Source organism: Orycteropus afer, unplaced genomic scaffold (genome assembly GCF_000298275.1).
Source record: "Orycteropus afer afer isolate SDZICR_OR568_19922 unplaced genomic scaffold, OryAfe1.0 scaffold00255, whole genome shotgun sequence".
Lineage (NCBI taxonomy): Eukaryota > Metazoa > Chordata > Mammalia > Tubulidentata > Orycteropodidae > Orycteropus > Orycteropus afer.
In genome coordinates this window covers 2,264,894-2,279,447 of record NW_006921842.1, presented here as the reverse complement: position 1 = coordinate 2,279,447, position 14,554 = coordinate 2,264,894, and the positions used below count along the sequence as shown (strand labels likewise).

The window sequence follows — 14,554 nt, the reverse complement described above, 5'->3', positions numbered from 1 at the left end:
AAGTGAGCTATATATATCTTCAAAGAGCAAACTCCACTAAGTAGGAAAGAACAGGAAGAACCTTGGTGGCACAGTGGTTAAAGCACTCAAAAGGTTGACAGTTCAAACCCACCAGCTGTTCCTCAGGAGAAAGATGTGCTTGCAATAAGACTACAGCCTTGCAAACCCTATAGGGCAGTTCTGTTTGTCTTACAGGGTCTCTGTGAGTTGGAATTAACTCTATGGCAATGGGTTTGGTTTTGGGTTTAGGAAATAACAATACTCCACTAAGCCATTTGCATGTTACCTCATTTTCTCCTCAGCACAACCTTGATGACTTAGGTATTAATTATTATCATTTTATAAATGAGGAAATTGGGACTTTGAGAGGACAGGTAACTTAGGTGAAGCAAACGCATTTTTCACCCTAACCTCTACTAAGCATCAAGGAAAAAAAAAAAAAAAGCCATTCAACTCATAGCGATCCCAGTAAATCTTTACGGAAGTAGATTTCCCCATCTTCCTTCCACGGAGTGGCTGGTGAGTTTGAACTGCCAGCCTTCTGGTTAGCAGTCAAATGCCTTAGGCACTGAGCCACCAGAGCTCTTTACTAAGCATCAGAGGAATTCCAAAAGAACTCCAAATGGTACCACCATCAAGAAGTTTGTAGCTTGGTTGAAGAAATGAGATATTCAGAAAGTAATCATAATTAAAGTGAGTCTGTGAATTACTGATTACCACAAGCAATGCAAAGCGCTGTAGTTCACAAGGCAAGGTCCCTCTGGCTGAGCTACTCAGAAAATACTTCAAGTAACCCTTGGCTCTGGCATCCAAATAAATGATGTTGTTGCTGTTATGTGCCGTCGAGTCAGACCCGAGTCATAGCGATCCCTCCTTGCATTTCCGAGGTCGTATCACTACAGAAGTAGATTGTCCAACCTTCCTCCTGAGGAGTGGCTGGTGGGTTTGAACCGCCAGCCTTCTGGTTAGCAGTCAAGTGCCTTAGGCACTATGCTACCAGAACTCCCCCAAAAATGATAGTACTACATTATAACCTATTCAATAATATAAGAATCTATCAGTCTACACTGACAGTAAACAAACAAATAAAGGAATTAGGGAAAGATCATCCTTACAGTAGAAGAAGAGTGCCATTTTGCTACCATTATAGTAATAATAATTAAGAAACCCTGGTGGTGCAGTGGTTAAAGAGCTCTACTGCTAACCAAAAGGTCAGTAGTTCAAACCAGCTGCTCTGTGGGAGGAAGATGAGGCAATCTGCTTCTGTCAAGATTTATAGCCTTGGAAACTCTATGGGGCAGTTCTACTCTGTCCAAAGAGTCACTATGAGTCAGAATCAGCACCATGGCACACGACAACATAGTAATAATTGATTTGGGCAAGAATCATCAATGAATGCTAAAAATTCTAGATTAAAGAAACAAGATATTTATCTGTATAGCCTAAAAGTACCTCCTCACCACCTACTTATCAATTACAAAGGTGAAAATATTAACTTTCTAGAGGAGAAACTAGCCAACATCACCTTAAACAAGTGACCAAAGTTAATATCACCTATAAGTGGTCCTGGTGCAAATAAGTCCATGTACCTTCTGATGCAATACCCTGAGAAGAAAACTGTCACTTATGTGATGTCACCTCCAAAAATGCATAGCCTGAACCTAACCATGAAAAAAAAATCAGACAAGCCCAAATTGAGGGATACTCCACAAAATAAGTTACCTGAACTCTACAAAAATCTCAATGGCATGAGAGACCAAGAAAAGCCATGAAACTATCCCAGATTACAGGAGACTAGGCTGCAACAATGGGCTCAAACATAGCAATGATTGTGAGGATGGCACAGGACCAGGCAGTGTTTTGTTCTCTTGTACATATGGTCACTATGAGTAGGAACCAACTTGATGGCATCGAACAACAACAGAGGCAAGAGGCAGGGCACAAACCTGGATTATCTCCTGGAATTAACAGGGAGAGGTAGTAATATGTTGTTGTTGTTGTTGTTGTTGTTATGTGCCCTCAAGTCAGACCCGACTCATAGTGACCCCTCCTTGGGTTTCTGAGGCAGTATCACTACAGAAGTAGATTGCCCAACCTTCCTTCCAAGAAGTGGCTGGTGAGTTTGAACCTCCAGCCTTCTGGTTATCAGTCAAGTGCCTTAGGCACTATGCTATCAGAGCTCCCTAGGTGGTAATAAAAGCAACATTATTTGGACTATTGGTAGACTTTGAATAAAGTCTGTACATTAGATAATACTAATGTATTGATGTTAAATTCCCTGATATTGATCATTGTACTGCGGTTATACAGGAGGATGTCCATGTTCTTACAAAATACACACTGAAGTATTTAAATGTGTATCATATCTGCAAATTATTCAATCATTGGGGAGGAAATATATATAAATAAGTATATACAAGTTAAGGAGCTCTGCTGGCATAGTGCCTAAAGCATTTGACTGCTAACCAGACAGTTAGCAGTTCAAGCCCGCCAGCAGCTCCACAGAGGGAAGATGAGGCAATGTACTTCTTTAAAGATTTACTGCCTTGGAAACCCAATAGTGGTCTCTATGTGTCATAATTGACTTGATGGCAGTGGGTATATACAAGTTAACAAATGATTCAGAGAAAAAAATGTGAATGTGTATGCATAGAGAGAGGATGACAAATGAAATGTGGCAGATGTTAGTGAATAGTGAATAGTGAATCTGGGTGAAGGCTATATAATAGGTTTGTTGGCTCTTTTGTTGTTGGTTTATTTTGTTTTTTGCTTTTCTTGCAACTATTCCGTAAGCTTCAAATTATTTCAAAATAAAAACATTTGGCATTTGAACTGGACTTCCAAAATACCTCTATTTTTATTCCTTATCAGTCAAAGTTTAAATTAGCTCTGCTTTTTAATTAAATAAAAGTTTCTATCAAAAGGTGCTAGTTTCCAGCTTCCCTGGCTTTTCACCTATTCAGATCATACTCCTTCCAGATGTAGCCAGAATTTTATCTTCTTCATGAAGCTTCTTGGGTGCTGCTCCTTTCTCACTTATCTCCGTCTCTTTTGAACTTTCAATTTTTTCCTTTATTATTTTTCATTATTATCATTTATGTTTTACAGCTAGTCTTATTAAGCACTTACTTACATGCCAGGCACTGTGATAAGTATTACCTCATTTATACCTCATAAAATCCTCTAAAGATGAGGAAATTGAGATTTAGAGAAATAAAGTAATTTGTGTAACTTTAAAAATCAGTAAACTGTAGAACCGAAATTGAACTTAAATTTGTGTGACTCTAGAGTCCATGATCTTATCATTTTCGATGTTTTCCTTGGCTCACTTAGAAATAGATGCTGCTTAAAAAAAAAAAAAAAAAAAGGAAGAAAGGAAAAGAAATAGATGCCACTTAAAATTTCACTTTGTTACTTCTTATATGGGAGCTCTGGTAGCATAGTGCCTAAGGCACTTGACTGCTAACTAGAAGGCTGGCGGTTCAAACCCACCAGCCACTCCTTCCTCGGAAGGAAGATGGGGCAATCTACTTCCCTAGTGATACTGCCTTGGAAACCCAAGGAGGGGTCGCTATGAGTCGGGTCTGACTCGACGGCACATAACAACAACAACAACAACTTATATAAAAAAATGTTTCCCATTTGATTTATATGCAAATAGGAAACATTATTTTTTTCTCCCCCAATTAATCTATTATATCCTTTGAATGCAGGAATCAGTCTTAGGTTCTCTTTGACTCAGATCCTGCCTGTGTTGAGCACATACTATGTACTTCATCAAATGATCGGTGGCATTTTAGAAAACATGGAAGGAAAACTATTGATATCAATCTCAAGATATTCTACGTATTAATTTCACTCTGTTCCTTCATTTCTTTGAAATTAGTTGAAACTAAGTCTTAGTTATAGCAATCTTTGTACTTCTCAGACACTTCTTTACTTTTTATAAAGCACTTCCTTATTTTCTGTATGTTTTTCAGCAAAAGTCCTACCATCTACAGGGGTTAATGGGCAATCTCATTAGAAGATGTCCAAGCAGCATTCTGATTATCAGACTGAATGATACTTTGATCTCAGTTGAGCCGTACAACACATGCTTGTTAAAATAGGAAGAATTACTATCCTCATTCCACAGATACAAACTCTGAGATTCAGTGAGTATAGCTCTTGACCAAGAGGCCAACTCTAACACCTGACCTTGATTCTTCATCTCCTTGTTGAGGAGCGAGGCATTGTTGAGTGGTTCTGTAAATCTTTCCATCAACTTGCACCATTTGCCTTAGTCAATCAGTGTAATGTATCACATATGCATTTATCGTTTAGATAGCAAACAATGTTGACAATTGAGAAGCAAACATTAGCTATTGCCTTGATTTATTTTAAAGTAGTACATAAAAAAATAGCCAATGACTTAAATATAGCTACCTTTTTTTTTTTTTTTTTTCAAGGATTAGTCAACTGCTCTGTAATAGGTACCTTGCAACCGTATAATAAGCAGACACCTATTTTTAGGATTCATCTTAAATAATCATTTAGCATAGCAGGCTGTTTACATCTGGCCCACATGCTTCTTTCAGACAACTGAATTATACTGCTGCTCCTGACCAAGATGTGGGGGAGCATAAACAGGATGGCAGTTGTTAGGAAAAGCAAAAGGAGTAACCCAAATTGGGCATGAAGAAATGACTAAGAATGCACAATTGGCCTGTGCACTGCATCTGATGGGGCCTCACTGAGGGGAAAGGATGAGATCAGAAGATCATTCCGCTCTCAGGTGATTGCTTATTGATTCAGCTTTTCCTTCTCAAGTCTTAGCACTTCCTCTTGCAAAAGGAATGATGACTTTTCTAGAAGTTAATAGAGTGATTTTATTCTGAACCATTTCATTAATGTGAAATTACGAAAAAATAGTTGCTGTGGTGTCAGTTCCAACTCATGGTGGCCCCTTCTGTGTCAGTAGAACTGTGCCCCATGGGGTTTTCAATGGATGAGGTTTTGGAAGTAGATCACCAGGCCTTTCTTCTGATTGACCTGAGTGGACCTCCAACTTTTGGTTAGAAGCTTTTGTACCACCCAGAGTCTCCAATGTAAAGTAGCACGTATCATAAAATTTACCCATTTTTAGTATACAGTTTGATGAGTTTTATGAAGTTTAGTAAATTTATAGTTTGCATAACCATCACCACATTACAGTTTTCGAGCACTTCCATTACCCCTCAGAAAGTTCCCTCATGCTCCTTTGCCTGCTTCCATCCCTGGCTCCAGGCAAGCCCTAACAAACTTGATTGTAGAATTTTTTATTTTTGCCAGCATGTCACCCAGTGATTTGCCAACTGACTTACCGATCAAATAAGTGCATTATGTCAGAATGTTGGTCCCAGTCTACTTTATAGAGATGGATAGCTTTGTAACTGTCACAACTATTAGTTTCTAAGGTGAAATTTTTCTCCCATCAGAAATGCTTTGAGGAGAATTAGATATCATTATTTACTCCATTCAGGATCACAGATGTCTCTTATATTTTCTGTTATCAATAAGCATCTTCCAGAGTTACTTGTGTTCTTAATCAATAGAGGATTTGGTTAAAGGAGTCCGTGAGTAGCACAAACAGTTATGAGTTCAACTACTAACTGGAAGATTATCATCAGTTCAAGGCCACACAGAGGCACCTTGGAAGAAAGCCCTGTGATCAGCTTCCCAAAGTTTACAGCCTTGAAAATCCTTTGTACAACACAGTTCTACTATATACACGTGAGGTCACCATGAGTCAGAATTAACTCAATAGCAACTAATTTGATTTCATTTAAAAAACAAAAATAGAAAACACCATAAACACCTTACTCTTCAAGAGTTAAGGCAATAATGTCCAGAGATACGTTCCTGTGATTTAATTTCATGATGTTTGATATTCCTACAATTCAAGCGCATGTATGCCAGTGTACTCTCTTTTTTCCTGTAGACAAACCCTGGTTTCATACTTGAAGGAGAGTCACCTTTGCTTTTGGCCAAACATCCCAAGTTGTAAAACCAGAAATCTCCAAAACTCCGTACTTACGACCATTGAGTTGATTCTGACTCATAGTGACCCCCGTTGGTTTTCCGAGGTGGTAGATCTTTATGGAAGTAGATTGTCCGATCTTCCTTCTGCAGAGTGGCTGGGGGGGTTGAACATCCAACCTTCTGATTAGCAGTCAAATGCTTAGGCACTATGCCACCAGTGCTCCTTTAAAACCAGAAATAAAAAGCACATATAATATAGACTATTTTTCCTTTTATTATCCAAAGGAACACAGAAAATACGGGGTAGACCCAAATACCCTTTTAAAATGGTTTAAGAAAAGAAATTTATAAACCCTCAGCATAGGTCTAAAAAAGAATCTCATAGAAAAAGCAGGATATAAAATTCAGTATGCAGTATATTCAAAAAATATTTTCTTATATATGGAAAGGAAGAATTGCAGGAAATTAAATATACCAAAATTCCAGTGGTAGTTGTCTTTAAGTGGTAGAAACAGTATGGTTCTCCTCTCTCCTCCCTTCCATGCCTTCATTTTACTTTCTGTATTTTCATAATACAAAAATTACCAAACCAGTTGGCGTCAAGTCCCTTCCGCCTCATGACAGTTCCATGTGTGTCAGAATAAATAGTACTTCATGGCGTTTTCAACAGGTGTGATCTTTTGAAAGATCTATCAAGACATCTCTGGGTGGGTTAGAACGGCCAATCTTTCAGTTAGTAGTCGTCTTAGTTACCTGTTGTTGTTGTTATGTGCCATGGAGTCAGACCCTACTCATAGCGACCCCTTCTTGGGTTTCTGAGGTAGTATCACTACGGAAGTAGATTGCTCAACCTTCCTTCCGTGGAGTGGCTGGTGGGTTTGAACCTCTAGGCTTCTGGTTAGCAGTCAAGTGCCTTAGGCATTACACTATCAGAGCGCCTTACCTAGTGATGCTATAACAGAAATACCATGATTGGGTGCTTTTACAAACACCTATTTTCCTACAGTTTAAGAGGCTACAAGTCTAAATTCAGGCCACCAGCTCCATGAGAAGGCTTTCAATCTCTGTTGGCTCTGGGAGAAGATCCTCGTCTCTTTCAGCTTCTGTTTATTGGTTCCCTGGAGATCTCACATGGCATGGTGTCTGTCTTCCTCCATTTGTGCTTGCTTGCTTAATTTGCTTTTATCTCTCTAAAGAGATTGATTTAAGATACAGCCTATACCAATGCTGCCTCATTAACACAACAAAGAACTCCATTCCCAAATGGATTCTAGCCACAGATACAGGGGTTAGTATTTACAACCCATATTTTTTGAGGACACAGTTCAATCTGTAACAGTAGTCAAGCACTTAAGCATTTGCATCACACAGAGACCCACCCACTGCCATTGAGTTGATTCCAACTCATAGCAGACCTTTAGGACAGAGTAGAACTTCCCTATAGGGTTTCCAAGGCTATAAATCTTAACGGAAACAGACTGTCTCATCTTTGTCCCAAGTAGTGACTCGTAGGTTTCAACTGCTGACCTTCTGGTTAGCAGCCAAATGCCTTAGCCACTGCATCACCAGAGCTCCTTAGCCAAATACCAGTTTATAAAAATATGATGTAAAATACAATAGTCACCTAGACTGGAGTTTTCAAATATTTTTTTGTCACTTTTACTACCTCTGCTGGTAGCACTACCACAAGCTGCCATTTATGGCAAGTGAAAGATTATAGCCTGAAAAACCCCGTGGGGTAGTTCTACTGTCATATAGGGTTACTATGAGACAAAATCAAGTCATTGACACCTAACATGTGATAGCTATCCTTTACTGTCCATCCTCCAAACAACCCTCCAAGATTGATTGCTATCATTTTATTCATAAAAGTTAGGTTATCTCTAAGTTCTCCAAGTAGCTGGCTGTTTATATTCTGTATTGCAGTCATTGGGGTGGTTGAGTGGTAGAATTCTTGCCTGCCATGACAAAGACTTGATTTGATTCCCAGCGAATGCACCTTGCACAGCCACCACTCATCTGTCCGTGGAGGCTTGCATGTTGCTTTGATGCCAACCAGGTTTCAGTGGAGCTTCTATGGTCTAAGAAGAAAGGTCTGGTGATCTACTTCCAAAAATCCATCAATGGAAACCCTATGGATCACAGCAGTTTGATCCATCACCGATCATGGGGATGACAAAGGCCCAGACAGCCTTTCCATTGTGCACGAGGGCACAATATGAATGCAGGGGCCTACTCAACGGCAGCTAACAACAATTGCAATCATATTCCTCCTTTTATTTCTGGTCCAGTCAAGCCCTGAGACTTGGTGGTTGGGGTAATCTCCCGATTCCTTGCTCTCTTTTCATCTGCCTCAGGCTCTCTCTGACCCTATGACCTCTAGGCTCAGCAGTGTCATCCAAAAAATGCTTACTGATTTGATGGCGATGCCTTCTAATTTAAGCAGGTGCAAGGCCTTCAGGTCAGGTGGTGGCTCATAGCATCCACTGAGCTCTACTGAGGGCCAGTGTACCTGTATCATAGTGTTGACAAGAGAAAATGTAAAGTCCTATACTTATTCTAATTTAAATGACCCTAGTTTGAGTTTGTTTTTTTTTTTTTAGTATGTGTTTAATTGTGACTTAGCACTGCATCAAAAACCAAAACCAAACGCACTGCCATCAAGTTGATTCCTACTCACAGAGAAACTTTAGGACAGAAAACTGCGCCAAAGGGTTTCCAAATCATTATGCAAGCAGACAGCCTCATCTTTCTCTCATGGAGCAGCTGGTGCGTTTGAACTACTAACCTTTCATTTAGCAGCCAAATGCTTTAACCGCTACACCACTAGAACTCCTTGCACTAGCATTTTGTAGCAGGGGATAAAACAACAGTTTTCACTGGATGAAAAAGTCAAGAGAAATAGCTATGACTTTTCTGACTTCTGTGCCAAGAGGATCGGTTTGCTCAACTCAGCCAATGTGCTTGGGATTCTTCTCAGAAATATTCCATTCTTCCTATTGGCTATGGGAATGGCAGGGTGGGGGCAGAATAGCTTTGACCTCATTCAATGAAGCCGAATGTGAAGAGCTAAGCGTTAGTAGCTTTACTATTTGCTTTTTTTAATTTTTTAAAATTTTGTTGTTGAGAATGTACACAGCAAAACATAAACCAATTCAACAATTTCAACATATGCAATTTAGTGACATTGATTACGTTCAAGTTGTGCAACCATTTTCAGTCTCCTTTTCTAAGTTGTTCCTCCCTCGTTAACATGAACTCTCTGCTCCTTAAATTTCCTATCTAATCTTTCAAGTTGCTCTTGTCATTTTCATCCTCTATAGATAGTTCTTAAAAGAACATAATACTCAAGGCAGACTTTTTTTTACTAGTTAAGCTAAACTATTACTCAGTTTTAAGATGACTTCAGGGGATATTTTTGGTTTAAGGTTTTAAGATTATATCACGGCAATAGTTTCAGGAGTTCATCTAGTCCCTGTGGCTCCAGAAAGTCTAGAATCCATGAGGATTTGAAATTCTGTTCTACATTTCCCCCCTTTTTATCAGGATTTTTCTAAGGAATCTTTGATCAAAGTATTCGGTTATGGTATCCAGGCACCATCCATTTCCCTTGGTCTCATGGCAAAGGAGGCACTTGTTCACAGGAGCAATTAGTCGTACATGCTATATCCTTCTCCTATTCCTGAGTCTCCTTCCTCTGTTGTTCCAGGTGAATAGAGATGAGTTGTGCTTTAGATGGCTGTTTGTGAGCTTTTAAGACTCCAGACACTACTCAATGAGCTAGGAGGTGGAACAGAAGTACTAAAAATGTTATTAGGCCCAATTAACTAAACTATCCCATGAAACCATGATCCTAAACTTCCAAACCAAAGATGCAAATCCCATGAGATGTGTAGTTAGTTGTTCATAAGCAGCCTCAGAAGCTTCAAATTGTTGTCGTTGTTGTTGTTAATATGTTTGAAACATTTCTGGGATTTAACACATAAAGTGAACACTGCTTCTGCTGGAGTGCTCAGAAACACCAGACAAGAATTCATTATGTTAGGGACTGGAAATATTTTTCAAAGCATCATCACTTTCAAGTAGAAGCATCCAAAGAAGAGTGTGTTGTTTTATATGGAATTTCTTGCTTATTAGGTATTATGATATTTGGGCGACCTCTGGTAGCATAGTGCCTAAAGCACTTGACTGCAAACCCACCAGCCACTCCTTGGAAGGAAGGTTGGGCAATCTAATTCCGTACTGATAATGCCTCAGAAACCCAAGGAGGGGTCGCTATGAGTCGGATCTGACTCGACAGCACATAACAACAACAACAGTAAAATACACTAACTATAACGCATGCTACCAGAAGTCCCATCTCTAAATGTTTTACAGGCTAAAACAAAGAAATCTGTACATAGGTCTGAACTTACAATAAAGATTCAACAGAGAATCTGAATTGTGCTGGTGTAAGTGGAATTTAGGAAATATTATTTCTTGGAAATATTATTTCCAGTATTATTTCTTGGAAATCATATTTCTCTTCTGCAAGACTTCTAAATATGAGCAACTCTATAAATATAGTTGTTACCAAATAGGGTATCTTATATGTTGGTTCTTGTGTGTGGACTTTCTATCCACCCCCCTCTACTCTTAAATATTGACAACTCCAAATGTCTACAATTTCATAAAAGAAATTCTGATTGTAAGAATAATACAAAATCTGTTTATTTTGAAAAATTAAAATAATACACATAAAATTAAAATCCTCTGACTGCCATTCGAACCCCCTTCTTCTCAAACTTTCTGTATGAATGAAACACTGGCTGGCCCTGCACCATCCCCATGGCTGATTGTGGATTGGACCACTGTGATCCTTGGGGTTTTCCTTCGCTGATTTTTTTTTTCCTGTGCTCTTTTTTTTTTTTGTGATTTGGGTGAAGATTTACAGAGCAGATTCACTTTCCATACAGCAGTTCACATACACTTTGTCTCATGACATTGACCACAGTTTACCACAATGCAACAGCTCCCCTCCCACTTCCTCCCTATAGTTACCCCTTCCCAGTATCCATCCCTCCATGCAGTCCTACCCCCCGAACTGTTTACCTGTGCATAAGCAGCCCTTCTTTCTCCCATGATTGTTCTCTCCATGGAGTGTGTCTACCTCAGGTAAATGTTCAATTCATATGCCTGTCTTTTGTTTGGCTGGAAACCATGGGTGTGGGTTCAATTCCAGACGTGAAGGGCAGCTAGGGGCCATAGTCTCAGTGGTTCCACCAGGCTCTATCAGACCAGCAAATCTGATCCCCCCCCTTATTTTTTCTCCAAATGATTTTGAGTTTTGTTCCACATTGTTCTCCCTCTCTATCAAGGATCTCCTTGATAGATCCCCTTCTAAGTAGATCCCCTTCTAAGTAGATGACAGTGGTAGCCAGGCACCATCTAGTTCTTCTGGTCTCATAGTCATATAGGCTGCAGATTGGATGGTGTACCAGTTGCTAGGACTAATTGTTTCCATGAATTTTTGGTTTTCTTCATTCTTCTTTGCTCTGGATGAGGAGAGACCCATTGTTGCATCTAGATGGCAGCTTGCTAGCTTTTAAGATCCCAGTCACTACTCGCCAAAGTAGGAGGTGGAACAATGTTTTGTGTAGTATGTTATGCCAATTGAGCTTGATGTCCCCTGAGACTATGGTCCCAAGCCCACAGGTTCAACTACTCAATCCCTCTTGGGATCGAGCTGTTACCAAGCAGTGACCACAACCTTGCCCAATGTCAGCTCTACTATACACCTGGGAATTCTGATCATTCACATAAACTTATAGGACAATTGTCTGCCAACCCTATACATGTTCTTGGATACCCTCCCCATTTCATAGACATATCTAATAGTTCAGCCTGTCCACCCATCTATCCACCCATATACCCATGTTTTCCATGGCCGATTTCTGAAGTAGATCACCAGGCTTTTCTTTCTAGGCTGTCTCAGTCTGGAGCCTCTGCTTCGTTGTTGTTGTTGTTAGGTGCTGTTGAGTTGGCTCAGACTCAGAGACCCTATGCACAACAGAACGAAACACTGCTCAGTCCTGTGCCAGCCTCACAATCCTTGCTATACCTGGGCCCATCATTGTAGCCACTGGGTCGATCGATCTCATTGAGGGTCTTCTCCTTCTTCACTGACCCTCTACTTTACCAAGCATGATATCCTTCTCCAGAGAATGGTCCCTTCTGACAACATGACCAAAGTAGTTGAGACGAACAAAGTCTGGCCATTCTCACTCCCCAGGAGCATTCTGGCTGCACTTCTTCCAGGACAGATTTGTTAGTTCTCCTGGTGGTCCATGGTACTTTCAGTATTCTTTGCCAGCACCACAATGCAAAAGCATCAATTCTTCTTCAGTCTTCCTTATTCATCCTCCAGCTCTCACATGCAAATGAGGTGATTGAAAATACCATGGCTGGGTTAGGCACACCTTAGTCTTCAAAGAGACATCTTTGCTCTTTAGCACTTTAAAGAGATTTTTTTTTGCAGCAGATTTGCTCAGTACAATACATCATCTGATGTCTTGACTGCTGCTTCCATTGGTGTTAAATGTGCAACCAAGCAATATGAAATCCTTGACAACTTCAATCTTTTCTCCATTTATTATGAGCCTGTTATTGGTCCGATTGTGACGATTTTCATTTTCTTTATGTTGAGATGTAATCCATACTACAGACTGTAGTCTTTAGTCTTTATCAATAAGAGCTTCAAGTCATCCTCACTTTCAGCAAGCAAAGTTTTATTGTCTGGCTTCCACTGACAGACATGTAGTGCCTGTGCATGAGGTTCATTGGCTAGGAATCAAACCTGGGTACCACTGCCTCCATTTAAGTCCTCTCCACTGCCATCGGGTCAGGTTTCTAATGCTGTGAATCTTTATGGAAGCAGACTGCCTCATCATTCTCCTGCAGAGCGGCTGGTGGGTTTGAACTGGTAAACTTTTGGTTAAAGCCCAGTGCTTTAGCCACAGCACCACCAGAGCTCCTTATTCCTTAGATCCTGAAAATGAGTAGTGTAGCTTTAAGGATAGTTTTGCTGGGAGCTGAAAAAGAAACAGTTCAGTGGGGCTTCTAGGAAGCCAGAGAACTGGCCTGAAGACATAGGGCACCTAGAAGTGGGAATGGGGTGATCAAAAAGATGATCACAAAAAGTTGCAAGTTATGGGAGGGCTGAGGAAGCTAGAAACATAGTTGCAAAGCACTATCACCTCACTTTACAAATAGATCTTGACTCATGGTTGACCTGTTGAGACACAGGGAAAGGGGAGGTGTTTTGTATTCTTTTGTGTTTTAATAAGGAAGGAGGACTCCACCCACTCCTTTTATCTCTCCCAGACCCTGACTTGGTGTGTGGCATGCACTAGTTTTATGGCCCTCCTTAGACTGTGTGGCAGCCTTTAGAGGAATTGATGGCAGGATAGTGACCTCAGCCTAAACCAGCCCTCATCCAAATTCTTCCTTGATAGATAATGATCATTTCTGAGACCAAAAAGGCAAAGCAGAACATCAACAAAACTGCTCACCCTGACTCCTAGAGTTCCTAGTGGTCATCGTTCAATACGTAAACTCAACAAAAGGTTTCTAAGGCCTTTCCCCTCCCAAAGCATTTTACAATCGTCACTCTTAGAATCTAGGACAAATGTTCCTTTTGTTCTCAAGAACCTTTCTTTCCTATTATGGAAAAAAAGAGAGAATGAAAAGTATATTGTAATCTGGTTCATATGTTTTACTCTCAAATGTGTAATTCAAGTGAGACACGCAAATTTTGCCAAGACAGACTTAATCAAGACTTATACACATATTTTTTAAAAAGTTGGATTTGATAAATTGTAATTAAAAAAAACAACAACAACCCTGTTGTCTATTCCGACTCATAGCGACCCTATAGGACAGAGTAGAACTGTACCATAGGGTTTCAATGCTGTAACTCTTTATGGAATCAGACTGCTTCATCTCTCTCCCACAGAACAGCTGGTAAGTTCAAGCCACCAACCTTTCAATTAGCAACCAGGTGTGTAACCTCTTTACTACCAGGGTGCCAAATTATAATAAGTTATTTTTTATTATTATTGTGGTGAAAATATACACACCAAAACATATGCAGATCTGATAATTTCTACATGTATAACTCAGTATTATCAATTAGGCTCCTCAAACTGTGTAGCTCCTCTTGCTATTTATTCTTTCTCCAGTTATTACATCACCATTAACATAAACTCAATGCCCCCTAAGCAAAAATTCCCTCTTTCTCCCACTTCCCACCTCTAAAAAACCAAAAACCAAACGTCAAGTTGGATCTGACTCATAGTGACCTCTTCTTGGGTTTCCAAGGCGCTATCACTACGGAAGTAAATTGCCCAATCTTCCTTCTGAGGAGTGGCTGGTGGGTTTGAACCACCAACCTTCTAGTTAGCAGTCAAATGCCTTAGGCACTATACCACCAGAACTCCCTTCCCACCCCTGGTAACTACTAATAACTTTTGGTTCCTATGTATTTGCTTATTTCATATAAATGAGATTATTTGTC

General features: G+C 39.9%; 1 protein-coding gene across 1 annotated transcript in view; it reads left to right on the top strand.

The window, feature by feature from the left end:
- Positions 1 to 14,554, top strand: part of RIPOR2 (RHO family interacting cell polarization regulator 2) — a 161,282-nt gene that overhangs the window by 63,103 nt on the left and 83,625 nt on the right. The gene's annotated exons all lie outside the window — the stretch shown is intronic.